The sequence below is a fragment of the Taeniopygia guttata genome, chromosome 9 (assembly GCF_048771995.1).
Source record: "Taeniopygia guttata chromosome 9, bTaeGut7.mat, whole genome shotgun sequence".
NCBI classification, from domain to species: domain Eukaryota; kingdom Metazoa; phylum Chordata; class Aves; order Passeriformes; family Estrildidae; genus Taeniopygia; species Taeniopygia guttata.
The window spans coordinates 21,728,762-21,755,555 of NC_133034.1; the positions used below are offsets into that span (position 1 = coordinate 21,728,762).

At 47.1% G+C, this 26,794-nt stretch overlaps 1 protein-coding gene across 3 annotated transcripts in view; it reads left to right on the top strand.

Annotated features, from left to right (window-relative positions):
* Nucleotides 1–1,022: 1,022 nt before the first annotated feature.
* PLD1 (phospholipase D1) overlaps nt 1,023–26,794 on the top strand; it is a 72,264-nt gene continuing 46,492 nt past the window's right edge. The window contains exon 1 of one of the 3 annotated variants that reach the window (XM_072933657.1): nt 1,023–1,045. The gene's annotated coding sequence lies outside the window, so the exon portion shown is untranslated. Of the gene's footprint in view, nt 1,046–13,620; nt 13,822–26,794 lie in introns of those variants that run through there. The other 2 variants (XM_030280907.4, XM_030280906.4) reach the window with 2 other exon arrangements.

Consider the following 26,794-nt stretch of genomic DNA (forward strand, 5'->3'; position numbering starts at 1 on the left):
GGAGAGCTCTGTGGGTTCAGCCCATCAAATGAAAAAGGAAATGGGAAAAAATGCCATTCAGAATAAAGATGAGACTACCTTCCCAACACTTAGATTGAAGCACTTCCGAAGAGTTTATAAGAAATATCCCCACTTGCCACCTGCTTGCACAAAAATCCGAATTTGGACACCTAAATATGCCACAACTGTCTTGCTGAGTGATCGTGGAGCGTTCTCCCTCCTCAGTTTGTTCCTAGGAAGCAGCCTGGCACTGGCTGTGTCCCATGGGAGCAGATGATGTGAGCACCTGGCTCCCCTGGGACCAGCCACCAGAGACAGCAGAAGAAAAGCAGAGCCATCCTGCCAGGATATTTGAGCAAATTTGAAACACCCCAGTGGTTTCATACCACAGGAGCACACTGTACCAGGGCTGGGTGTTCTGAGCCAGCACTTGCAGTCCTGAAGCACCTTTTCCTCAGCCTTCACTGTGCAGTCCCTCACTTGCTTGCCTCTATTCACCCACTTTTAAAGTAGTGTGAGTATCCTAACAGCACAGAAATACCAGAAATGATGAAGAATGGCTGGCCAGGGTTCTAGCCTTGCCTGGCTTTCTGAAAACTGCAGGAGATTTTTCCTTTCCATTTAGCAAGCTTAGATGCAGGAATATTATACAGTGGTTTTTTTCTCAGAGATAAAAAGTCATTTCTCCCCACATTCAAAACAATAAGAACTGAAATACTTATTATAAAAGAAGAAGGGCCATGAACCAGTTGTTGTTTGGTCCTTCTGTGTAACACCAGAGTGACGTTGGAAAGAGGAAGTGTCTGGGAGCTGAAGCTGCGCCGGGCGATGCCGTGCTGCTCCTGGCGTGTCCTCACCCGCTTCTCTCCCCACTTCACCCACTCGTGGGGCATCTGCATCCCCTCACAAGTCCTCTCTGAAGGGCAGCAGAGACAGCTGTGTGCACAGCCCAGTGCTGGGATCTCTCAGTTTCCCATGGATTAATGCCCAAGCAGAGCATTCGCATCGTTCCTGGAGGCGTCACAGGAATTCAGCTCAGGTCCAGGTAAGTGCTGGTGGCTGGAGCAGGAGTTTGCTGGGCTGGCTCAGTGGGGTGCTTGTTGATGGCATGGTTAATTTTGGGAATTCCACAGACAGCAGGAGAAAGTGATGTGAAATTGTCCTCTGCTTCGTTGGCTTGATTTCATTCCTGACTCCAAAGCGTAGTTTTGCTTTAAATGGGGAAGGAACAGTGCTGCCAGGAGATAAGGCTGTTTGGATCTGGGGTGGGCAGTTTGCTCACAGCAACCCTCAGTTTATTAAGTCAATACCAAACACTGACATGCAGTTCTGAATCACACCCAGCAGCAGCCTCTGCTCCCCCCAACCAGCTGGGAGATGTTTGGTTATGGGAAGAACCCAAAGATTTGGAAACAGGCATCCTCAGAAGCAGCTTTTTAGTTACGCATTAATGCAAATTCCAAGTAAATGCTGGTCATTTGCATAAGGACCTGCCTGGAGAGATGCCAGGAATTGTGGTGTGACCCTCAAATAAATGGCAACCCCGTTATAAGCACAGAAGCCTCCAGTGTCCTCAGCTGGAAACTGAGGGCTGTGGAGCAAATGCCAACCAAACCCCTCAAATTCATGGCATCTACCTACATGCAGAAGAGCCAGAAAATTCCAGCAGTGATATTCCTCTGGCCTCTCTGAAATAATTTGGTATCCAGGTATGCAGTAGGGACTGACAGAAATTTAAAAACCAAAGACTGTTAAAAAAAATAAAGTAAAAGTGAAGTGTCTCATTTCTGGGTGTGCTGCTGTTACCAGCTGCTGTTTGTGATCCTTACAATTAAATTGCTGAAGAACCGGTTCTGGGTCAGGTTCATGTTCCCTCAGGAAGTGTGACAGAGGGTAAAATGGGAATCTGGAACTTCAGGGCCACTTTCATTTGAAGGTTTAATAAAGACTAACACCTCAGAGACTGTGTGCTCCTGGCTGCTCACTTTGTTACTGCTGTTCATGTATTTGTTCATAATTGTCACAAATCTACAGTGGAACACTGATTGGCAGTTAAGGGGGTGCAAAAAACAGGTGAAATGCAAAAACTGTCAATGTTTTTTCTTTAACTTTTCCCTCTGCTTAAAGAGGACCTGATGGGTTAGCTGGGCAAACGGGCGTTTCACTCACATTGGTAATTATCCTTCTTAATTACTCCATTAATTGGAGTAATTGATCCCAGCCCCACCAGTGTCCAGTTATTGCCTTCAGAAGGGTTCCATGTGAAGGAGACTCATCCTGTGCAGTACATTTGGGTGTTTTTATCTGCTGAGCACGCTGAGATTTGTAATGCTCTGCTCTTCCCACATTTACGGCTGGAGTTAGAGGAAGGTGAGAATTTACCTCCAGCTGAGGTATACTCTGGGCCTGTGCTGGTGAGTGCAAACAGAAATGATTGACTGGACTCTGCTGGGGCTTCATATTTTGGGTTCTGTCTTTCTTTAATTGTTCTGTGGATTTTATTTTTCATTTGTCTTTCATTTTTCAGTTTTTACCCTATGGCAAAGCCTGGTTTTATGTGTTTTATTTGAACTGTGCAAAACAACTGGAAGCTGGAGAAAAGAAAGAGGAATAGAGAATTATGCTACTGGTTTTAGTGGAGGGCCTGAGCAAACTGGGAGCAGAGTGCAGGGAACTGGGACTGATGGCAGCTTTGAGTTTGGCCTAAACTCTGGAAAGGCAGTGCTCAGTGTTTCTGATTGCCTTTTTTGCATGTGTGCTTGGCAAATGGGAAAAGTACTTTTTTGAGACTAGCTTTATGCTCCCTGATGGATTTTCAGCAGGAAAAATAAAACCTTTCTTCACGGGCCTTGTGTTGAGGGGTGGGATCTGCTCCATCCCATGTTCCCCTTCCATGTGTTGTGTGGTGCCATGGCACGTCCAGTGGGTTTTTCCAGCTCATGGTGTGTTAAAAGTCTCATGAGTCATTCAAACCCTTTTTTTTTTCCTAGTGCAATCCATCCAATGGGCCACCACATAAAAATCCTCTTTCCTGTGGGCTCCCTGTGAGACAGTGTGTGCAGCCTTGTGGGAGTCAGGGTGGTGGCTGGAGGGGACAGAGCTGTCCTGGCTGCTAAAACCCATGGCCCCAGCACAGGGACTTCAGCAGAAGCACTCACTGCTGAGTGTGTGAAGGAGCGAGCTCTGGGAGATACCTCTGGCTCTCCAAACTCCTCTGAGTGAGTCAGCTTCTGATTTACAGCACTCACAAGCTGGGGGGACACTTAAAGCAGCAATAATAATCATTGATAAAGCTCTGGTTTTCCAGCACCAGCAGGGTCAAGTGCAGTTTTCTAACAAAGTTTTGGAAGTTATAACAGCTCAGATATAAAAGAAAACAAGTGAAAGCAGCTGCATGATCGACCTCTGGGCTAGAAGTGGCTGACTCAGCAGGACTGTAGGTGAATTTTGAGCATTTAAGAGCAGAAGCAGCAACTCCCTTATCTTGTTTGACCATCTCTCTACCAGATGCAGTTGCAGTTTGTCCGGATATTTGTAAGTTTTTCAGCATGAATACCAGAAGAAACTCTTCTGATCAGCTAGTCTGATCTGCAGTGCCAGGCAAACCACAGGATTTATGGTTTCCTTGAACCAGTGTAGCCTTTGGAAGGAAAAAACCTCCTGTCTTTAATTACAGCATTTTTAATGATGATGATTTTACTTTACCTGATGAAGGACTGGTTCAGTGTTTGGATTTATGTAAATTTCAGCATTCCCTGGTTCAGATTCTGGCATGCAGGTGACATCCAAGAAAGCATTTTCATGTCACAAGAGTAATTTTCCAAGAGTATGAACAAGGATGTGAGGAACCTGGAAAGTGGAATATTTCAAAAGTATGCAAATAAGCTCATTCCTGTGATAATAAAATGTTAAAGTGATGAGCTAATTCTGAGCATTTTAACAGTGTGAGGGAACAAAGCTAGAGTTTAAATGAAAATATTCAAAACTAATACTCCCACTGCTTATAGGCACATGTAAGCTGACAGATTGTTTTAGATGCAGAGCATAACTGGAATACACAGAGCTAATACCATGCAAAAATAAGAAGATAGGGGTAAATGCAGCTATAGAAAGGTATGTCTTACAGAAAGATTTTGTCATGCTTTCTCTGTATGGGATCATACACAGAACAGCAATGTAGAAAAAAAAAGGTGTTTACTAAAGCTAATAAGGAAAATAAATTCACAGAAGAAAGAGTATGATGAAAGAAGCAAACAGTAGCTCTGAGGATGATATATTTGCATATCTTTAACTAAAACAGAGGAGGAAAGAAATAAAGGGGGAAGGTTGGAGAAGTGCTGGATCCAAAGACATGAGAGCAATGCAGAATTGGTGTCATGCTGGGAAGCATGGGATATCTCAGAACCATGTGAGATTTACACCAGATAAAACCAAAATTATGCAATGGCTAGCACAATTCCTATCTCCCCCCCCACACACACACTTGAAACCTGATTTAAAAATAAAACATTAGGAGGGAACTTCAATCCAGAAACTGTTGCTTTTAATGTAAACAAAGGAACATAGAGATATAAAATCAGGGGAAAATGATTCAGAGAACAGGCACATAATTAAAGCAGTATTCTATCATTGATATTCAGGGGGCTGGATCACCTCTGCTCTGTAGCCAGGCTGAAACAGTTGGGGTGCTCTGCCTGGAGAAGAGAAGGCTCCAGTGAGACCTTGGAGCCCTGTCCAGTGCCTGAAGGGGCTCCAGGAGAGCTGGAGAGGGATGGTGGAAAGGACATGGAGTGACAGGACAAGGGAGATAAGATTCAAATTGACAGAGGGCATGTTCAGATTGGTTATTAGGAAAAAAAATCTCTCCTGTGAGGTTGGTGAGGCCCTGGGACAGGTGCCCAGGGAAGCTGTGGCTGCCCTGGAAGTGTTTAAGGCCAGGTAGGATGGCCTTGGAACAACCTGGGATAGTGGAAGGTGTCCCTGCCCATGGCAGGGGTTGGAACTGGATGATCTTTATGGTCCCTTCCAACCCGAACCATTCTATGATTCTACGTCCAGACCAGATGATGAACTTTTACTAAAACTGGAGAAAATGCATCTGCTTAATTTCAGGTAGCCCAGCCCCGAAAAGAGTGAAACATTTGTTACAGAGGCATCAACCAGCCTCACCTGTGGCTGATGTAGCCTCACTTGGGCTGAGCCATGGGTGTAAATGCCAGGAAAGGGTGGTTTGGGGAAGGGGATGATGGTGGTTGTCTGCCTGAGGAGGTGATGGGGCAGCAGGAAGCCTGGAGGATGAAGAGGGAACTCTGGGGATGAATGACCAGAGAGGCTGCGTGAAAGCAAAAGTTGTTGGGGAGGAAGGACTGGTTGAGGCCTGGAAATAGCTTTGGGTGAAGAAATGGGCTGGTGGGTGGCAAAAGGGGAAGGAGGTGCCAGCTGAATGGTGATGGGGGTGACAGCAACGTGTCATGTCCTGTGTCTCCCAAGGATTCCCCAAGGCTGAGCTGGGGAATTGCTTTGGGGAGGTGTTGAAGCATTCCTGGGGCTTGAGCAGTGAGGGTGCCAGCTCTGGGATCTGGGCTCTGCAGAGCAGCCCTGGTGCAGCAGGAGGATGCTGCAGTGGTGGCTGCCAGTCCTGAAAGGCAAAAAGAAAAAGAGCTGAAGAGGCATCAGATGAATCTGTGGCAGGCTGTGATGCTGCACAGGGGAGTTTGCTGCTCTTTTGAGGATAGAAATGCCACTGTAGGGACTGTTAGCAGGCAGCTTCTTTGCCTCATGAGATCCCATTAAACATGTGAAATTCTGAGATGTCAGCTGATGTGGTACCACCCACACTGGATGCTGGTGGCCACAGCCCTGATCTCAGCAGGGCAGGAAGTGCCTGAAATGCTCACATTACAGGAAGCTAAAAATCTTTCAGCCTTGTGCCTAAGATAATTCTTTTCCTCAAGAAAAACCCTGCATCCCAAAGTAATCTGTGAGGGGGTGTCTCAAGGTTTTTGTGAAAGAGGATCTGTTCCTTTGCAATAACACAAGGAAAAGCCTGTGATGGGCATCACCCAGCACAGTGAGCAGGGTATGTCTGGTGCAGGCTGATTCACAAGAACAGAGTTTTGACATTGCTGAAAGACAAAAAAAAAGTGGTGCGTGCTGATGGCTGTCACAGGAAAGAGTCGCTCCTTTCAGCGCCTTGGTGCTGCAAAATACACTTTTTACAAGACAAAGGTCTCTTCTCCGGGTTTTGAATGGCTGTTCCTTAGCTATTGACAAGCCTGGAGTTAGCAAAATAGGCTCTTCTTTCTTTTATGTAAGGTGATAAATATAAATGTCCTATGATAAATAGTCAATGGAATATAATAAGTTCTTACACAAGTAAATGTGTTTCATTTTGTTCCCAGACAACAGCGACAAAGGGATGTTGCACTGAATGCCTCGAAGTGATAGAGTTTCAGTAGTGAGAGGAAATGAGATCTTCTTTCTGAAAGGGAAGAGAGAGAGGCTTTGTGAATGAAGAACAAGTCTGAAAGGTGCTGCTTCTTCCCTCTGTTTATGCTCTAATATCAATACAGGAATAACAGTGGAAGCTGCAGCTGGAGAGGGCACTAGGGGTCACCCCTGTCTTATCTATGTCATCTGGATTTAATTCTGAAGTAAGATAAATAACATTACAGAAAACAAAGCCAGGCTATTCTGATTTATTTTTCTTTTTTTTTTTTTTTCTTTTTTTTTTTTAATTGTGTGGGCCAGACAGCTTGCATTTCATTTCTTCATATTCCCCTCCTGCCTGCCTTCTGTCTGTCTCTCCTTTAAAACAAAGCCTCAGGAAGCCAGTGGGTTGCAGCCAGGAAGGATGCTATAGATGCAGGGGACTTGCATCAAAATTCCCTCTGTGAGTGGAATTTATTTAGAGCAAAGGTCGGGCAATCACAAACACTGAGTCAGTCGGGCAGAGTCACGGAGCAGCCTTGGCATGTTCCTGCAAGTACCGCAGAGCAAACTGATTGCAGCCATGAATGGCTCCCTTGTAGTCCAGAGAGTAACTCCGAACACGTTTTGCTCTGCCTGCCTAAAAATCCCGTGCCTAGAGATCTTTCTCTCCCCTTTTCTTCTTTGCAACCAGAAAAGTGTCCCTGACTTCTCATGCAACTGTGTCTGATACCTGCATTTGGAGGATTTGGTGTCTGGGCTATGAAGAGAATTGCAAATTCTCTTCTCTGAGCCTTTTCTTGACCTTGTGTCTAGGAAGCAGCCACTGCTGTCATCTGAATCTGCCATCTGAGTGTTGGAATTGTGCATTTTAAGATGTGATGCAAAATGTCTAGGGAGGAAAATTATTTCTTTACGGAGACAGATGATTTTTCTCAAGACAGACAGGCTTTCAGGCACACAAGATGTGATGAAGAGGCTGCACCCCCCTACCAGCCTGCTTTTTTTATCTCTAGTAATTGATGTTGCAAGACGTAGATCCCCTTTTCTCTGTAGATGAATTATGGTAAATTGTGGTGGGTTTTGTCACATGATGTGGTGGAAGTTGAAAGTTCACGAGAACTTAAGAACTGGTCTGTCAATTTATTGAAAGAATCAAATGCCAGGAGCTGGGAAACTACAAAGCAGAACTTCTGTCTTGGAAAATCCTTTTCCTGAAGATCCCTGGAGGCAGGAAGAGCTGCAGAGAAGCTTCCCCATAACCATGCCCCACTTGTAAGCTCCTTCCTAAGCACCAGTTATAATTCCCTTGGGATGACACCCTGGGTGGTGTTTAGGCTGCTCTGCCTCACAAGAGCAGAGACACATTCTTGGATCATCACAGGGATGATGAATCTGCTTGCAGTGTGCTGCTGTAGGGGCTGTTTCTGGAGCAGTAGGAGGGCAGATCCAGACTGTCCTCCCTGCTCAGGGCTGGTGGCAGCACACACAGGACACCTCTGTCCCTGTCACTGGCTCCTGCCAGCTCCAGGCCTGGCCCTCAGCTGCCTCTGAGCTCGGAGCTGGTTCAGGGTCAGTTCAGGTATCCGTGGGCTGCAGCAAAGCTATCACCCAAAGGTGGGGGAGTGCTCCCGCTCCCTGTTTCAGGGTTTTATGTAACATCCTGCTTATATAAGCCTTTGTCTGTTAACGAAATGGGTGGAGCATGTCTCGCTTGGATTCCTGCTAAAGGAACGCTCATTGCTTAACGCTTACTCAAGTGCTCCTTACATAAAGAATAATTTATTTAGTTCCTTTCCCATTGCTAATAATAACACGGCAATTTGACAATATGTTATGGACAAATGATCAAACATGTAATTCTCCATTCAATGAACTGCACCTTGGAATAAATGAGAAGCAGTGCTGTTGAGGTAGACGAGGGGAAACTGAGACATACCCCAGAGGTACTTAATGGGAGAATAAGGCATTCCCCAGATGTGGAGGGTGGAAGAATGAGGCATACCCCAAACCCTGACCCTGGGCTGTGTATTGCTTTCTTCTTGCTGACTCCTGGAAGGAGACAGCTTTAGGGTGCTGGTAGAGGAGGAAGGATGTTTTGGCCTTGCCAGGATGATTTGGCCTGCAAGATGTGCCTGGGGATACAGCATTGGTAGCACAATCCTCCTCCTCAAGGTTCCACCCAGCATTGTTTCCCAGGTGGAGGGAAAAGGGAGGGGTGGGCAGGCAGCAGCACTAAACTCTGCAGCCCATGTCCTCATCCCAAAGCAGATTTGGACCTCGGGGAAGTCCCCCTGGTCTCTGTCGTTAATTAAATACCTTTCCACATCCAGAATTCTGTCCTCCAGCGGGAAAAGGTGGGTTGTACCCTGCTGTGTGGGAATGGTAGGGCATTAGAAGCTGTCAGATAACCAGACCCCGTGGTAGAGAGGATCATATAAAGTGTTTTCGGAAGGACTTGTTGAGCTCACTCAAACCTGGCATTCACGTTCCTGCAGGGCTTTAAATAGAAAGAGAGAGTGTGTCTGAGCTCAACACCATACGGAGCTAGTTTGCACTCTCTCCTTCCTCCAGATCCTGTGCTTCATCTACTGACGTGCTTAGCATTCCTTGAAGTTTTTGTGAATTGCTGCAAAAAAAAAAAAAAAAAAAAACCAAAAAACCAAACAAACCTCCAACCCTCCTTTTTATTTTATTTTATTTTCCCCCTTCTTCTTCCCCCTTAAAGCCTTGCCTATCCCTGCAGCCCTGTCCCTCCACCGCTGCTCGGGGCAGCTGCCACACGGTGGCATCCAGGTATTTGTGGAACGATGCACCAGTGAGGAAAAGGGCGGAACAGCTTGGATTCGGGCATTTCCTGCCCAAAAGCAAGTTTGTGATACAAGAAATACGTATTCTTTTAGTTCTGAGGCACATTTCTGTCCCCTGAGGCTCTGAAGGGGCGATACAGAGGGGAGATGCGCTGCTGCTGGGAAAATCAAGCTAGACGTGGTATCTCATGTATTATTCAATATGTTGTTTCTTCTTCTTCTCTTTTTTTTTTATTTATTTATTTTTTAATGGTTAAGTTTTTCATTTACCACTTTCATCCACACCCCCCCTCACGGAGAGAAGGAAAAAAGCCCCAGCCAAACCCAAACAGCAACAGCATTGTTTGTGTTTCCATGGGAATTCTGTGAGAGGAGAAGGGTGTGAAAGAAAACGAAATTATTCTGGCCAAATCTGATAAGGTTTGGATCCTGAGCAGCCCCCGGTGTTGTCTTGTAGCAACCAAAGTCCAGGGGTCCCACTGTCCCCTGACTGTGCAGGGGAGTTGCTGCTGCGTTACAGGAGGTATTGCACTGCTCTGGAATTGTGCCAGAAAAAGCTGTTTTTATGGGAGAAGACAAGACTACAACTCCCAGGAGGCCCCTGGTCCGGTCAGGCATTGATACTGAAGTGCCTTTAAACAAAACTTCCTCCCCTGCCTGTTCCCTCAGAGTTAGGAGGACAATAGTGGTCCTTGAAAGGAAGAGGAGGGAAAAAAGTACTTGACAATGTGATTTCTACAAGCAACCCTGCCTTTTCCTTTTGGAACACTGGTCTTATGGGACAAAACAATAATAATTTAAATTTTTTTTGTGCGTGCCAGCTGGCCCACTTTGGGTTGTCTTGGGTTGCTCCATCCTTGGCAGTGTCAGTGTGGATCCACAGGGTTTTTCTGGAATGTCTGGTGCACACTCTCTGAAATGGCTACAGCAAAACACATTTCCAGTCCCTAGTGAGGTGACACTCTGGGATACAGGGTAAAATATCCTTTTTGTCCTAAGGAGCTGCAGAGTCTCTGTGCTGTGGGGCACAAAATCCTTTGCTCTGTAGTCAGGACATCTTCAGCAGAGGCTGGGGACAGGGTGCAGGAGCAGGAGGCACGGTGGTGTCCCAGGCTGGAGCCTGGCTTTACACACAGCCAAAGTAAACTATCATCCCACCAAGGGTGATAAAGCTGATTCCTTCCTCTCCTGGGGCTCTGCAGGTTCCTTCCCAAATGTGACCCAACTGCAGGAGAAACAATTCCTTATTTTTTCCCCTGGTTTCCCTCTGCCCCCCACAGCTTTGCAGAGGCACCAACATGATCCACACTTGGTGTCAGGGAGCCCCTGCCTGGCTAAAGGGGAACTATAAGGAGGAAAAAGGCCCTTTCAATGCCTGCAGGCATGAAAGACACTCCAGGCTCACCCTGGCATTTGATGGTTTTTTTTTTTATTTTTCCATTTTTGATGTGTGGATTGCTGTGGACAGTATCAGGAGCATTGGGCAGGGGAATAGCCCATTTTTGGTAACACTGTGAATAACACAGGGCTGGGGTTTGTACTGGTGTAGCTGGGCTCATTTAACAAAGGAAAAGCAAATGGGTGATAAAAATCTCTATGGGTAAAACCCTCTATTTAGGTGTCACCTGTGTTCAACATGTCAGACAGATTCCTGATGTGGCTCTGCTGAGATCCTTCCTGCACTCCAACATATTGGCAAAACTGCTTTTCGGCACAGAGGAAGGAGAGAGTATTTTTCAGGTTGTGAAAAAATGGTTTGAGAGGTTTGGACAAGGTGACACTTCTTTGTGCTGTCACATGGTCATTCCAGCCTGCTCTTAGTCTGGCATTTATCTTTTCCCCCCTTTTTTCCCCACTTAAAGCCTTTTCTTGTTTGGCATTTCTCTAGTGTCCTGCAGCTCACTGGTCCTCCCCCTTCTCCCTGTGTTGTGATGTCAAGTGGTGACCAAGATTGAAGACAATGTCCTCATTTTCAAAGAATGCCTGTTTCTTTTCCTGCATTATCTTTCAGCTGGTGGATTTGGTTTGGTGTGCAGCAGCACAGGCTTTTAGTTTGTCAAGAGCCCTTCTGCAGATGTCTCTACATGGCAATTTTGGCTGCCTCATTGGGCATGGAAGTGAAAATTTTTAGAGAGAAGGAAAAAAAAAAGAAGTACAACTAAATAATAATAATAAAATAAAGATTGCTAATATCAGCACCTTGGTTTTACAGACTGCAGCAGCCTCAATCCCTGACTGTCACTCAGAACACTCTTTGCACCAGAGTCTCACCTTAAATAAGAAAACTTCACACCCCTGTGATGACACTAAGCATCCTCTAAGGGATGTGTAGGAGTTCCTGAAGAATGAAAAGCAGCTGTGAGAGAACCAAAGAAACTCCCAGCAGATAACACTGTGCCTCTCAGAGCTCAAGATATTTTTAAGGGTATGTGCCAAGAATCCATTTCATGAATTGCCTCTGGGACAAGGAAGGTTCTGGGAAGTGCAGAAAACCACAAATGGGACATGGGCACAGACAGTGGTGCTTCTGCTCTGTTGTGGTGCTGCAGAGGGGGGAATTGTGCAAAGTAGAGGGCAAAATGCTCATCTACACTGCCTGCTGTCTTCTGCTACTGGTCTAGCCCTGCTCACTGCCAACATAAACCTACAGCAGGGAGATTAAATACACATTAGGTGAGCTAAGGTTTATGGATTTGGAAAGATTTGCCTGAAATCAGCCAGTCACGTAGGAGAAGAGCACTGAAATGAACTCTGGGCAGGAGAGAAGGGGTTTGTCTGCAGAGAAAGTTATGTTTCTGATATATCCCTGCTCTGCATCAACACACATGGAGAGCTGTGCAGAGATGGGAGGGGGCAGAGATGCTCTGCAACCTGCTGTCCTCCTGCCCCAGGGAGCTGGGCGGTTTACAGAGGTGTGTCCAGAGAGGATGGCAGAGATTTGGCATCCTGGGCAGTTGGGAGCCCTGAGGGATGCTCCCCGTGCCGTATCTTCACTCAGTCCTATTCCATATGTTTAGCATGAAACCTCTCTGCAGTGTGGGGTAACGTGCCTGTGTGGAACAACGGTTCTGCCCGGCCTTTGGGGTGGAAATGGCAGTGATATAGGGCAATTTTGAGTATTTCCCATTGCCTTGCAGTGTTCCACCCCAGCTTCCTCTCTTGCTTTGTTCTCTCCTGGCACGGAGTGCCACAAATGTCGGTGCTTTTTCCTTACTCAGTGCAGCCAGCACTGCTGAGCCACCTTGACTCACAGCTCTCCAATGCCAAACAGGGCAGCGTGTGAGCCCAGCCCCAGGAGCTGAAGGAAGCTGTGTTGCAATGCTATTGGGAACCCACCTTAGATTTGTAAATTTGATTTTAGGTGTGATGCATATCACTCACACTGGTTTTGTTAAGGTGTTGGTAAGCCAAGTCACAGTAAACCCAGTGTAAACGAGCTGAGCCAGTGCGTTACAGGTGTGCCCATAAACAAGGCAGGAGCTGCTCTGGTGGAGAATGTGATGCTTCAATATTGAACTGCCAGAGTAGGCGACAGAGGCTGCCTCTGAACCAGCATTCATCAAAGTCAGGTTATTTATCTTACCTACATTGGATGACTGTGGTTCAGTTTTCTGTGATTTGAAGAAATAAAAATTAAAATAATTTAAGGAAGAAAAATATCCTAATAACCATGTTGAAGTCTTGCTGTAGATATAGAAGTGCAATCACTGAGTTTCGCTGGAAGAAATCACCAAGCTCTCCCTGTACAGCCACAGCAGTGAGAGCTGCAGTGCTGCAGACAAATTTTGGGCGTTTCACCAGCACTCAGGGCTGGGTTGTAGCTGGAACCTGCTGGGGATTTTGCTTATCCGCATGTCAGTTCAATGCTTCTGCAAGCACAAAAATTTTCTCTCTCGCTAAAAAATCCAATCCTTGCATATTAAAAAGGGCATATGGGAAGTAACGTGGTAAATGCAGCATGTGTAGGGGAGGACAGCTCGGATCCAAACAGCACCGGACTGTAATTATTGGGTTGTCTGACGCTAAAAAAAAAAAAAAGCAACGCGTGTGCAATTAATAATTGTTAATTTGCACAGGCTTTTTCAGTCTGTTTCCCTGGCCAAACGCAGTTTCCCGGTGACGGTGGAGAACCTTGGCTTATCCCTCCTGGAGCGTCCGGGCACGGAGCGGAGAACCGCGCTCCCTGTGGGAGCGGCGCTCGGAGCGCGCAGGAATCTCCAATCTCCCCGCACACCGCAAAGTTGGGCTGAAATAATCGCGTTACTCCTCTTTAGCTCACTCTGCGCCCCCTCGTCCCCTCACGGCCAGCCGGGGCGGGGCGGGGCGGGGGCCCGTCCCTCCCCTGGGCCGTGTCCCGCTCCCGGGGGTGGCCGCGCTGCCCTCAGCGGAGGCGGGCGCGGGGCGGGCCCGGAGCCCGGCGGGCGGGGCCGCTGCAGGGAAGCTCTTCGGGCTGGTTCTCCGGCTGCTGGTGTCCTGCGAGAGGGAGGGCACCCGGCTTGCTCTGAGGGCACCCGGCTGGCTCTGAGGGCACCCGGCTGGCTCTGACGGCACCATGGGGCACCCGCGGCCGCGGGGGCCGGAGGTGGGTGCGGGCGGCTGCGGCCGCGGGGGTGCCCCGAGTGGGCGCCCGGCCCGGGGCAGTGCGGGGACTTCAGCGTCTGTTTGCAAGTGAATGCCCTGCCCGGGCTCTTTGCTAGGGCACACTTTGCTGCGGAGAGGTGTTTGTCGCCTGTCGGACACACTCGGGATGGTTCGCGCGTTTGTCGTGCTGTGGAAAGGGTGGGTTTGGGTCGGTGCGGTCCCGCTGTGGGGCTCGGCGATGCGCTGAACTTCAGCGTCCCCGGCGCTGCTCAAGTGTGACCCTGCCACGTCCCTTCCGCACCCGCCGGTCTTGGGTTAGGAGAAAAGCCTGAGAGTTACTGAACGTGCTGACACAACCCGTTCTGCCGAGCTGCTGGGTGGGTTTCTCGCAGTGAAAGCCTTTTCTAGCCTGTTGCTGGTTTTCTTTATCTGGCGTGATGCTCTGTAGAAATCTTCAGCCCCAAAGTGCCTGCGGTTCGAGCTGGACCGTGGTTCGAGTCAGTGCAGCTCCATTGGCTTTGGAAGCGTTCCCCGGGCTGACCAGGGCTCTCTGCACACTCTCTGCATCCCTCCTTTCAGTAAATCTGCACGATGCCTCCAGTGAGCCTGGCTGGGGACAGGCACCAGCAGTTGTAGGCTGGAGAAGCTCTGCTGATTTGGCACTGGTGGAAGATGGTAAGTGTGGATGTCACGGCGAGGCTGTTGGGACAAAAGCTCCCTGTTTGCGTCCGGCGTTGTGTTTCGAGCTGCCTGTGTTTGCTGCTCAAAAGGGTGGGAGCTCTCTTTCGAGTGTCTTTAATCACTCAGGAATTCGTGTTTTCCCTCCCGTGTTGTCTCTACCATTTGATAAGTGTGAGCTCATGTCAGAGGCTCGCAGGTAACCAGGGAACTTCATTTCCAACCACCTCATGATGCTCACAGGAGTGTTAGCCCTGTGACTTGGGTCTCATGGCCAAATCCAGCCCAGCTTAGCCAGAAATTGGAAAGCTCTGAGTTTGAATTTGTGGGCTCCCCTTCCTTTGCTGCTTGAGAGCCCTTTTCTCAGGGTCACTGTTACCCTCTGATGCTGAGCACACCCCAGCGATTCTGGGATCCCTGATCCAGGCTCAGGGGGTTGCTGCAGAGTTCCCCCCGCAGTCCCCTCTGTGCACCTGCCCTGCCCTTGCCTGCGGCTGAAGGAGGCCTTTCCTCCTGTCCTTCTGCCATCAGGTAGCACTAAGCCTATAAAATCAGGTTTTTTGCAGTGGGAAAGTGTGTCTGGCCTCTCCCAGGCCTGGGGGTGCAGCACATGGGTGACATCCCACAGTGTCCCCATCGCCCATCTCGGTGCCAGGTTTGCTGGCTGGGATACTGAGCCCTGGATCTGCCCTCCCCTCTGGAGAGGAGGCCAGCCCCAGGCTTGGTCAGAGCTTCCTGTGGGACAGGGCCAAGGTCAGATCCCTTTGAAAAACCTGTTAAAATTTCCAGAGATTGGTGTAGACTCTGCTTCAGCTGATTGAATGAAAGTTTGAGAGGTAGAGTGATTGAATTTGGTTTTGCCAAGATTTAACTTTCCTAACTTGAGAAGACTGATGGGGTTCACTTACATACTCATTTGCGTTTTTAGTTTTATCTTGATACGTATAACATCATCCTTTTCAGGATTATTGAAAATTAGTGTTGAGGCTCTGATCTTCCTGGAAAAGACTTAATAAATTCACCTTTCCTGGAGGCCATGATGCTCTTCTTATTTTGAGAGGCTTGAACTCCGGCCACAGAAAATGCTGTTGTTGACAGGTGTCTCCTGAGCTCTCGCAGCTGAGAATGAGTGTGCTGGTATCAGAATTGCACATTCTTTGAACTGCTGAAGATGCTGTTTTACGTGTGTGAATGAAATTATAAGTACTAGGTAGGTGATCATTGCTGGTGAAATTAGTCTTTCACAAAGTAGTCTGCAGTCTTGTGCTTCTCCTAAAATTTTTATTACTCTTAATAGTAACAAAGTGTAAAAGGTGGTGTCATTTTAACATTGTTATTCCTGTAAATTAGGAAGTGCTCTTTTGTGGTGGAGGAAAGGTGTTCTAAGGGAGTGGGTTTTCTCTCCAGCAGTGATTTGAGAAATCTCTTACATGATTAAGTGAAATTTCAGCCAGCTTAACTTGGGTTTTACAGTTATTTCTTCTCTGAAAATTTATTTAAAGCAGGTTATCAAATCCTCAGGGAAAGAAATTTCAGGGGAATGCACTTAAATGCTGGTATTACCGAAAGTGTTATTCCTTGAAATGGCATAATAAGGAAGATATCAGTTACTGATGTTCATAGAGGCTTCTAGTTTATCTTCTCTCTGTTTGTGCCCTGTGAATACATCAAAGTGAAACTCAGGGACTGGAATTGCTGGAGTCTTGCAGGAAGCCATCGTGGTCCATGAGGAGCAGCACCTTTCTGATGCCTTTGGTGCAACCAGGTGATTCCTTAATTTCATGTTGGAACAGCTATTTTGCAGCAAGTAACTTAAAATAATAATAATAAGGCTTCACTGAGAATCAGAATTGGCCAGTGGCCCTAAATCTGTTTATAACAGAGCAGAAAAAGCAATTTGATTTTCTTCTGGAGTGTCTGATGTCAGCACCTGGTGTTGGCTAAGGGTGAGGAAGGAGGAGGGTGAGAGCAACCCTTTACATGCCTTTTCCTCCTATTGTCTGACTGGCAGTTATTTGATGATGTGTTTTTAACTTGCTCTCACATGCCCTGTACCCTGGAAGCTCCTGCAGGGACTGAGATTTGGTCATGATCATTTGCCTGACAGGAGTTGTGGCTCTGTCTTTTTTTATCTCCCTTCACAAAACCTCGGACAGCCTTTTTTTGGATTTTTTTTTTCCCAAAATAAGGTCTTTTTCAGTCCATATTTAGGTACTGCTTGCTGTGCTTCTTCTGAGAGGTGGGATGTGTGTGCAGCTTGTGTGCAGCCTGGTTTCTCTGCACCCACCTATGCAGGGCCAGACTTCAGCTCTGCTGAGCTGCAGGATAGAGATAGATATATATCTATCAATATAGTGTCAATTCAATTTTTTGTTTTAGATCTATAGATAAGTTTTTAACAGATATTTAGCCAGGTGCATCTGCCCTGTCCCTCACTTCCATGGGCTTGTGATACATGTACATAACAGTTCTGCATGTACAGACACTCTGTAAGGCAGAAAATGATGGAGGGACTTATGGAAAAAGCTCAGTTTGCCAGGTTTTATTTACAAAATATTTGCCACATTGCTCCCTCACCTGCTTGACACAGGGTGTCCAGGGTGGCACAGGGCAGTCATGGTCCTTGTGATGGGACACTCACCCTTACCCTGGCTCCTATGCAGTGGGGGAACAAACAGAAATGAAATGTGGTTTTGAAGATCATGAATTTTATATTTATATATATTTTTCTCTTTGGAATTCAGAGTTTTCTCCGTTTCCACGCAGTAGCAGTGGGAGCATCGTGTGCCGTCGCCACTGCCCCGAGCACTTCGCACATCCCTCGCTCCTGGTGCCCACGCTGTGGTGGCATTTAGTGATTTCTGGATCCTTCAAGCAGAGAAACACCCAAACCCGGGGGTTTGCATAACAAAACGGGAGTGGGGCTCATGTCTGTCAGACAGCTCCGGCCCCCAGGCACCCATCTGCTGGTGTGGGGAGAGGGGGAGAAGCTGGCTGCTGGCTGCTGCTCCCACAGCACCAGGCAGAGAGCAAGCCACACACCCCAGAGACAGGCCAGTTTTGTCTCAGAGAATAAAAACTTCTATTTAAAAACAATTGTGGGTCTAAATAGACGCAGGTAAGGGTAATCTTGTTGAAAAAGGGTTAGGGAAGGGGGATGGGGCAAGTGCCAGAGGATCTGCTGCCACTCCTGTAGTGAGCATGGTATCAGCTCAGCAAGGGTGACAGCCTGCCCAGGGCTTGTTGCCAAAACAAAATGTGGGGCTTTAATATCAAGGTAATTACCTGGCATAGTCTTACAGAGCTACCGTACTTGCTTGGATGCCAATAAAAAGTGTCTGAGCGAAGGGCTGGGTGGGAGTAAACCCTGGCACTCAGGCTGTGCCCATCTGTGCCAAGTCTGCACTGAAGCTGGTGTTGGCTGTGTGTGGTGTTCATACCTTTGTGCTCTTTGGTTTTCTGTGATTTGTTTGCCCTTAAATCTTCCCTTTTGCTCCCCGGGGACACAGAGTGAACCACATTGAGCTCCATCAAATGAAATGATGCTACACCTCCAGTAGGATTTGAAAGCAAAGTAGTCAGTTTGCATTAGTTACCTGAGAGTAACAGCATTGTCCCTTCCTCCTCTATCCAGTTTTCTATGGCAGAGGAGGAATAGATAAAATAAATTATCTTCTGCCCTAAGGAACTCACTATTTAGGGAGAAAGGCTGTAATAAAAGGGCAGGTGTAGTTTAAAAGGTGAATAGTGGTGGGGTGTGTGTTTTTCAGAAGAGAAAGAGCACCCCTCCACTGTTCACCCATGGTAAGCCTCTGGGAGAGGAGCTGCAGGGCTGAGGATGAGAAACCTCATCAGTACTGGCAGATTTACTTGACAGAAGGAGACTTTTCCGTCTGGGTGGGGGAGTCCTGTGCACAGTCTACTGACAGCAGCAAGTATTCAGAATATTCATGGTGATGAGATCTATTTCCCTGGCTTTCACCTGCTGGTGAAGAAAGAATTAAACTGCATTTCCTGGATTGCGTTTTTCAGGTCAGGCTGTGAGTGGGCCTGATTCCTGTCGTACATTTTTCTTTCTGCTGGTGCAGTGATCCTTTGTGTGCAGCCTTCACATGAGGGCTCTTTTGGGGAAGAATTTAGATAAATCTACTGATAATACTGGCAGCAAGATCCTAGTGAGCTGGGGGTACTTTACACCGTCTTCCCCAGGGCTGGGTGAGGTGGTCCTGGCACAGAGGGTCCTCTCTTCTCTGAGTAAGTGTTCCAGAGCACAGAGACAAAAGGCAGTGCCAGGCAGACAATGTCCCACTGAGCAGTGCTCTGACAGCCTCTGTCCCAGCCCGTGCAGGTGGCTGATTCAGAGCCAGTTGCAGTTTCTGGTTGTCTGGCCGTGCAAGAACTTGCTTCTCTTTTCCCTCCAGGATCTGCTGAGGCCATGTCCCATGGCTTTTCCTTGCCACTAGCACTCACTCATCACTGAACCACTTCCTAGAGACTTCTCCCATTTTACCAGCCAGACTTCTGGCAGGATTTTATTAATCAGAAATATTCATTTCTTGTTCTTCCTGCTTTTCTCTGTCCCACCCAGAAAACACCCACTGGTAGGCACAGTGCTCACTGCATTGATTTGAGTCAGATGAACAATCTCTCACCATCAGCTGGGCTGACTCCTGCTTGAAGCCTCCAGGAAGCCCTCAGGCGGGGGGAAAATAAACCAGCAAGAGTAATTAATTGCACCTTTCCAACACTTTTGGTAGCTGAGGTATTGTGGTCATGGCAGAAGCTCGTAACTGCAACCCAGTACCTGGCTAAAGCCAACCCTGCTGTTGGGGCTTTTCTTTAATTGAAAAATAAGTGTTATTACTCCCAACCAGCTTTGAATGTGACACACAAGAGGTGAAGCAATTGGATGGTTTGCACTTGTATTTTCTCTTTCAGTTCAAGTAAGATGCAGTTACATGATGCAGTTGACTTCACACGAGGAACACAAATCGTCCTTACTTGTGGTTCTCGTGGGTGCACTCCTGGCTGCTGGGGTCTTCTAGGGAGCTCAGCTGTCCTCTCTCTGTCACAGCTGAAAGGCTGCTGAAACAATTTGGAGAGCAGGCAGCGCATCATAGTCTTGTCAGAAAGAAGTACTTTGTTTTCTCATTTCTTTTTTGCTATTTATGTAGTCTCTGTGAGATGTTCTGAAGTATATTTTTCCATGACTGAGGTTTCCTGCAAATTGATTTTTTTTTTTCTGTGTCCCACCCAGTGTTAAGTCTTACCAAGAAAGAATAGTTAGATGACTCACGGTGGCTTTGAAATCTCTGTGGTTAGACCTGATCCTGCAGAGTTTTGGCAGCAGTTATGGCAAGTGAGCCATTTTGTCCACCAGGAGAAAGAACAGGCAAGATGGGAACTGCTGTCTGAGCCTCTTTAGCCTTTTTTACTTCTCTCCCAAAACTACTGCATTTCTTCCTGCCAAACAGCTTTTTTGTACATGCAGAAAACTCTCTGCAAACACTTTTCTGGGCAGCGCTGCTCCAGAAGGTCATGACAGTTGAAGGAAATATAGTCTTTAATTTTTGCCTCATTATGTGCTGAGGTCTGGAAGGTTAAGCTTGTAAGTCATAATATTAATGCTCTGATTTCCTCTAGGAATTTGTGGGAAAAAATACTGTAAAGGAGTTTCCATAAAAGGAGAATGAACTGCAGGGTGACTGCCTTGGCCAGACCCCCGTGTTGCTTGTAAGGTGCTGGAGGTCTGGAGATCTGGGTGAGGGAGAGGAGAAAGGAGGCAGCTGAGGCTCGATGTGAGCTCTGAGATGAGCATCATCTTTCCCTGCCTGCCATCAGTGGGCTCCTGTGCAGGCTTGATCGAGGCATTGTTTCTCCCCTCTAAGAAAGTGGTTAAAAAAAAAAATATCCTCAGCATCTATTTTGTTCTAAGCAAGCTGTCAGTATCGTCAATGTATGTAAATGAGATATCTTGCATAAATTTGCAGGTGTTTTGCTGTATTTAAGAAAGAAACATAAGGGAGCTATTCTGTTTCTGCAAGTTACTACTTCATAACAGACAATTTCTTAATTAAATTTGCCTGGATTTGATCTCAGTCTGAAACCTCAGCCATCATTCCAGAATTATTTGAGAAATCAGAACCCAATTACTTACTCATCCTTAATTCTGATAATGAATCAAACACTTCAAGGTATAGAAAAATTAACTTTTCACTAGCTTGAGTACCCTGTGTCCTAGGTGCTGTTATGTTACCATGTAGGGTGTCCATGGGAGAGGCTAGTTTGCAAAGCCACCTGTGAAGTCTTGGGGACAGCATCCCCTCTGCCCTCTGAGCTTGACATAATGGATTCTCTTACACCTACCTCTGGGACTTCCCCAAGCCAACTGTTTTGTTCTTGTAAACAAGACAGTCACAAACACTTTTTGTTAGCTGGCCACTAAAGAGGAGAAGGAAAATGCAATTCTTGTGAGACCTTGGTGTTACTCTGATTCACTGATGAAGCTGTTTGGGGACTGGTTGGGAATTTCTGGGTGTGAAAGGGAGATTGAGGGCTGGTGTCTGCCTGTGTTGGTGCTGACTATGCTGAGGAAAAGCAGCTGTTCTTGGAAACGTGGATGGGGAGCAGACATGCACCCTGCTGTTGTCACCTCTGGCACTGCTGTTGCTGGTTTTTTGTACAACAGCCTTTTAGTGCTGGGTATCCCAGCTTGATGGTGGGAGCTGCAGCCACTGAGCACTGCAGCTTTAAGAGTAGACTAGAAAATAACTGAAGTCAAGTGAGGACAGAGACATCAAATTCTTGTGGAGCTTATAAGCCAGAATGCATCAAACACGTTTAAAAGCGTTTCTAAATAAAGCATTAAAAATCACTAGGGAGCTTCAGTTTGGAAGGTGCTGAATCCAGGTTTGCATGCAGAGGTACAGCAGCTTTTTGGGGTGATGTGAGTTATCTGCACCACATCGTGGGGCTTTGCACTTGTGGCTCCGTCAGTGACAGTGCTTTCAGGTGGTGCAGGGTCCTGTTTGGGATGGGGAAGCAGCAGGATTCTGGCTGAGGAGCAGAGAGAGGAGCTGGGACATTCCCTTGCTGGGACAGCCTGGTGACCCCGAGGTGACGCAGTTCCTCTCACACCCATTAACCAGAGGCCATCCCGTGATTTGGGTTGCCAAAGTGCACTTCTGGCTCAGAGTGTGCACACTCAGCAAAAGCTGGGCAGAGGTTCAGCCTGAGCAGCCACAGCCTTGGTTAACACTGCCAGGAAGGATCAGCGTGGGATGGTGCCATGCAGACACCTGTGTGGGCCTGCACTGGGTCCCAGCCCTGCACCCTGCACTTGGAGCTGCCTCTGAGAGGGACAGAAGCATCAGTAAAACTGTGCTGGTGGTCACCCTGCAGTGGTTGTCCTCAAAGCTGCTGGTGGTGTGGGGAAGCCACCCTGGGAGATGAGCCTGTGCCTTGCACCCGCCAGGCAGGGGAGGGAGTTGGACTTGGCTGCTCACGTGAGAACATTTGAGTTCTGTGCTGTAGTGGGGACTACACTAACAGTAGGACTGTTTAGTGGGAGGGTTGCTTTCCTCCTCCATCATGGCCCTCTGCTCCTGCCAACTGTTTGGTGTTTTTTTTTTTTTTAATGGAAATTATTTGAAAAGTTTCGTTAGGGCAAGCAAACTCCCAAAAGTCAAGACAATAGAAACAGCATTTTATTGAAGTGTTAAACTTTTAGTTGAACTATTAGTAAAAATACATGGTCTAAATCTGCTACTCCTTGTTGCTGTGATACCCACGGGAATTTCTCGTTTCTTTGAGTAGGTCATGCAAAGGGTCAACAAAATCACTTCTTGATGTTTTCACATGGAAAAAAAAGCAGAAGTAGAAAGAAAAGTTGTGTTCCCACTTAATGGGAGCAGTTCAGTCAGCAGAAGGGTGGCAGCAGGAACGGGGACATGACCTCCTGACATGTACCTGTGCTCTTTGCTGTGATCTAGAGCTGCTGCCAGGAGCCAGTGCAGGGCTGAGATCCTGTTGCAGTTGCTGAATCCCTCCTGAGCACAGGCTGCAGTGCTTTCCCTGGAATTAGCTTGGCTGGTAGAAGATATGTGAAGGTCTGTGTTTGCATTTATCAGCTGCCACCTAACCCCACTGTGGGAGGGAGGGAGGGATGGAGGTGTTGGGCTGCCTGCCAGCATGCCTGCTTGTCCCGAGCTGCCGGAATTCCCTGCGGAAATGTGGCTTGGCAGGTGGCAGTTGCTGGAGTACACATGGCACTGGGAGATACTAGAATAGTGTTTAGTGATGTACAGGACACCAGCCCTGTAGATATCTATACATTTGTTCACAAAAATATATGCTGTATTTGTGTGATGTGTTCAGCTATAGATAAGAGCTGCAGCCACGAGTATCATCCTGTGAGCCCCACGGTGGTCCCTGTTATCCCTGATCCTCAAGGAGAAGGTCACTCTAAGGGTCCTGTGCATTACACCATTACTTTGGCTAGCTCCTTGCTTTTAGGATTTTATATAAAGCTTTAGTGAGCTCTGTCTTGTGCCAAGTCTGTGTCTGCCAGCACCCATAAGTGCTCTGTGCTTTGTCCTTCCTGCTGCTTGCTCTTTGCAGCAGGCAGTTTTCCAATCCCTTCTTTTCCATCAGCCCAGGACTCTATTGACCACTCTGTTGCCTCTTGGATGTGTGGTTTGGGGATGCTGAGATGGAGCTGATCCCCAAGGTGCTGTCACCTGGTTCCCTTTGCCTGCCTGCAGCTATAGTGCTAGTGGGTGTGGGGGTAACCAGTTTCTGGGTATCCCCTATCCTGGTTTTCAGGGGTGTTATGTGCCGTGCTCCTGGGTTTAGGGTGTTTCCCATGGACCACATCAGGGAGTGCAGGACTGGTGGTGATCCCTGAAGGATGCACAGCCCCAGGTGTGAGTTCTGTGCTTAAACACTCTTGTCCCCTGCCTGAGGAATCCAAAACAAGGTGATGAATTAGTATGTGTAGGGCCAGCCTTAATTACCAATAAATACCTAATGATTGGCTTCCTGGGGAAGCTGCATTTCCTGTGGCATCCAGGGAGCAGGGATGGTGCTCCTGCAGTGCTGCTGGGCAGGGGGAGATGGAGCCAGAGCAACCAGTACATCAGCATGAGATCAGGCACTGCCCATCTGAGCATGTTTATGTTTTCCTTTACTGTAAAGCAAATGAAACGAGTCCTTGGGAGGTGCCTGACGCTTAGGCTGGGCCTGGGTGTGGGGACAAACAGCACGGAGGGGCTTTCTGGCTGAAACCATGGCTTAGTCACCAGTGCCTTACCTCATCCTTTCCCTTGACCTGCCTGGATTCTCTGTGTCCTTTTCTCTAGCAGAAGTGCTGTGGGATGGATGCTGCAGAGCCCTGTCCAGGGGCAGAACAGGCTTTGCTCAATGTGGATACCAAAGGTGAACCTGTTATTTCCAGTGTATTCCAGCCTTGAAGCATCTCGTGCCCTGTTACAAACAGGCTGTGGGAATTCCTGTGACTTTGCTGTTCCTCTGGGCAGGCTGTGGCTTGGCAATAAGCCTCATGTGGCAAGGACTGTGGAATTCAATAATGCAGAGCCAGGGAACTGGGCTGCAGGAAGCACTAATTGATTTCTGCTTGTAGAGGTGTTGCTATTAAATGTGAGCACTTTTGTGGGAATAATTGTTTTGGAAGCAGTATTTTAAAATATTTTGGTTTTATCAGGATTGGGGTAAAGATAAGCAAATTCGGGCTGGATGATGTTTTAATCTGTCTATTGTTGATCTGGATTTTTATTTCAGTTCTCCAGCTGCAGATCTTTCCAGGGTGGGAGCAATGCTTTGGTTCTTATTCAAGGACTTTTTTGTGTGTTTTAAAAAACAAACCCTAATCCTTTTGCACTGCCCCTGCAGTATGAGCATCCAGAAGGGCAGATTTTCAGGAGGCATCTGCATTTGCTGTTGCTGGCTTCTCTGGCTGCATGTTTTCCACATACTGAACTGAAGAACAGGATTAAGGCATTGCTGAGCATTTTTCAACCCTTCTGTCTTTTAGTTTCATAGTTAGGAAATGTAACATGCTACCTACAAGAGCCCTGGATTTTTGATTAAAGATTGAGGGAAAGATAAAATCAGTGTCTGTTTTGCTTGGTGTGAGTATGGGGATTTTTCCAGGGGTGAAAAAGCAGGATGCTCTTTTCAGGTGCTGGCAGGGATCCTGAGCACAGGGACACTTCCTGGCTGTGATGGAAGGCTGACCTCTGCCCAGGGCTGTAGAAGGAAGGTGTGCCAGGGAATAAATCCGGGGTGCTGACAAGCCCAGCTTCTCCTGGAGGAGGCAAATAACTCCTTAGAAATGGCTCTTATCAGATGAGAGTATTTCCCCAACACAGCTAATTTTAGGTTTAAAATGGGATGAATTAGGAAATATTTACATGCATGAAAGATTCATCACCACTAGACAAAGCAAAAAGCTGTTGAGGGCATTGTGCATGGGAATTCCTTGGAATTTCATTTGGGATCTTGGTGCCCTTATTGCACCCAGGCTCCTGGTAACAGCAGGAGGAGAGAGAGAGAGTTCATGTCTCTGATTCTCTGGGCTTTGTTTTGTTTGTTTGTTTGTTTGTTTGTTTTGTGTTTAGTGACCCCATTTCGCTGCCCTGTTTTGGCCTGAGCCTGTCTGTTCTGCTCCAGGCAGCCTGGGAGGTTTTTGTGTGTCCCATGATGGGTGCTGCCTGCAGGAGAAAACCAAGTATGGGAACAGAGGTCACTTGCCAGAGCCCTTGCCAAAAGGTCACTGTACTGGGAGAGATGTCATGAGAACAGGAACGAGATAATTTTCAGGGATTGTAGTGTTTCTCACCGTAGGGATAAGAATTTATACAGAGCATCAAACCCTGGGAGGCATTAGCAGGAAATGTCTGTTTTTCCTGGATGTGTTTTCTCTTCTCTGCTTCCCATTTTTTCCAAATGAAGTTCTTCTGGGTTTCACAGCTTTGTGTGGTCATTTTCAGCATCGGAACCTCATGAAAGAGCTGTGATTATCTGAGCTTGTTTCAGATCTGCCACGATAAGAATAAACTTAGGCTGACCAAGTTTTAGGTAGTCTGTGCTATTACCAGCTGCATACATTTTCACATCAGGACGTCAGTGTCTTCAAAACACAGAACTGTTCATGAATATTTACAAAAATATGTATTTTCTGCCTTCCAGTTTCCATGCCTTTAAAGCTGTGCTTTTGTTGTCCTGTGCAACAAGTAGAAAAAAATTTTCTTTAGTGAAGGCTGAGATGGTCATATGATCCCTGAAGTAATAACTTGGGGTTAAAGCATAACCAAAATGGCAAATAACATGTAGATACTGGGCTTGCAAAGTTGAAGCATGGAGCTACAGGTTTGCAGTATATTCACAAGGTCTCAGGGATTAATACAGTTAATTTCTATTTTTTTAGTCATTGTCCCTGCAGTTGAAATCTTGGCTGGTTCTTGGTGCAGTCATTATTTCCAGTGTACATATTTTACTAGTTCAAGAGGTTTGGGGGTCATGTGCGGTGGGAGCAGCCTGGGACAGAAGGCAGAGAGCTTAAGTGGTGCTTCAAGAGGAAGTAATTCATATGAGAATTGTTTTGACAAAAGCAGTGTCAGCTGTTTTTATAGGGTGTGTAGTATGTAAAAATCTTTCTGTTTTTAATCATCTCCTTTTTTCCTTATCTTTTCATTCTTTCCAAGGTTTTCCTTTACTGCTGAGTCTTTTCATTGTGTTTTCCTTCTTGCTGCTTTTGCCCAGGCAGACTTTGAGCCCTATAAAGCCAGAGCAGCACCTTCCCTCTGTTCAAACACCAGCTCTTGGCTGCCCCAGCAGCAGGTTTGGGGTGTGGGTGCTGGGGTGCAATTGTTCCTCTGCCTGCCTCAGCCCTGGTGCTCTGCAAACCCCTCCTCAGGCCATGCCATGCCTTTGCCATTAGATAGGGCTTTCTCCCTCATCTCTGTTTTAGACCAGCAGTTAAACTGAAAGAGAGTAGATTTGTGTTAGATATTGGGAACAAATTCCTGCCTTTGACCGTGCTGAATTGTTGGTTACCCAGAGAAGTTGTGGATGCCTCATCCCTGGAAATGTTCAAGGCTAGCTTGGACAGGGCTTGGAGCAACCTGGGATAAAGGAAGATGTCCCTGCCCATGGCTGGGGGCTAGAACTGGATGATCCTTGAGGTCCTTTCCAACCGAAACCATTCTGTGATTCTCATTCAGAGCACTTCTCCCATGTCCACCCTGATCACAGCAACCTTCTGCAGGGTTGCAGTC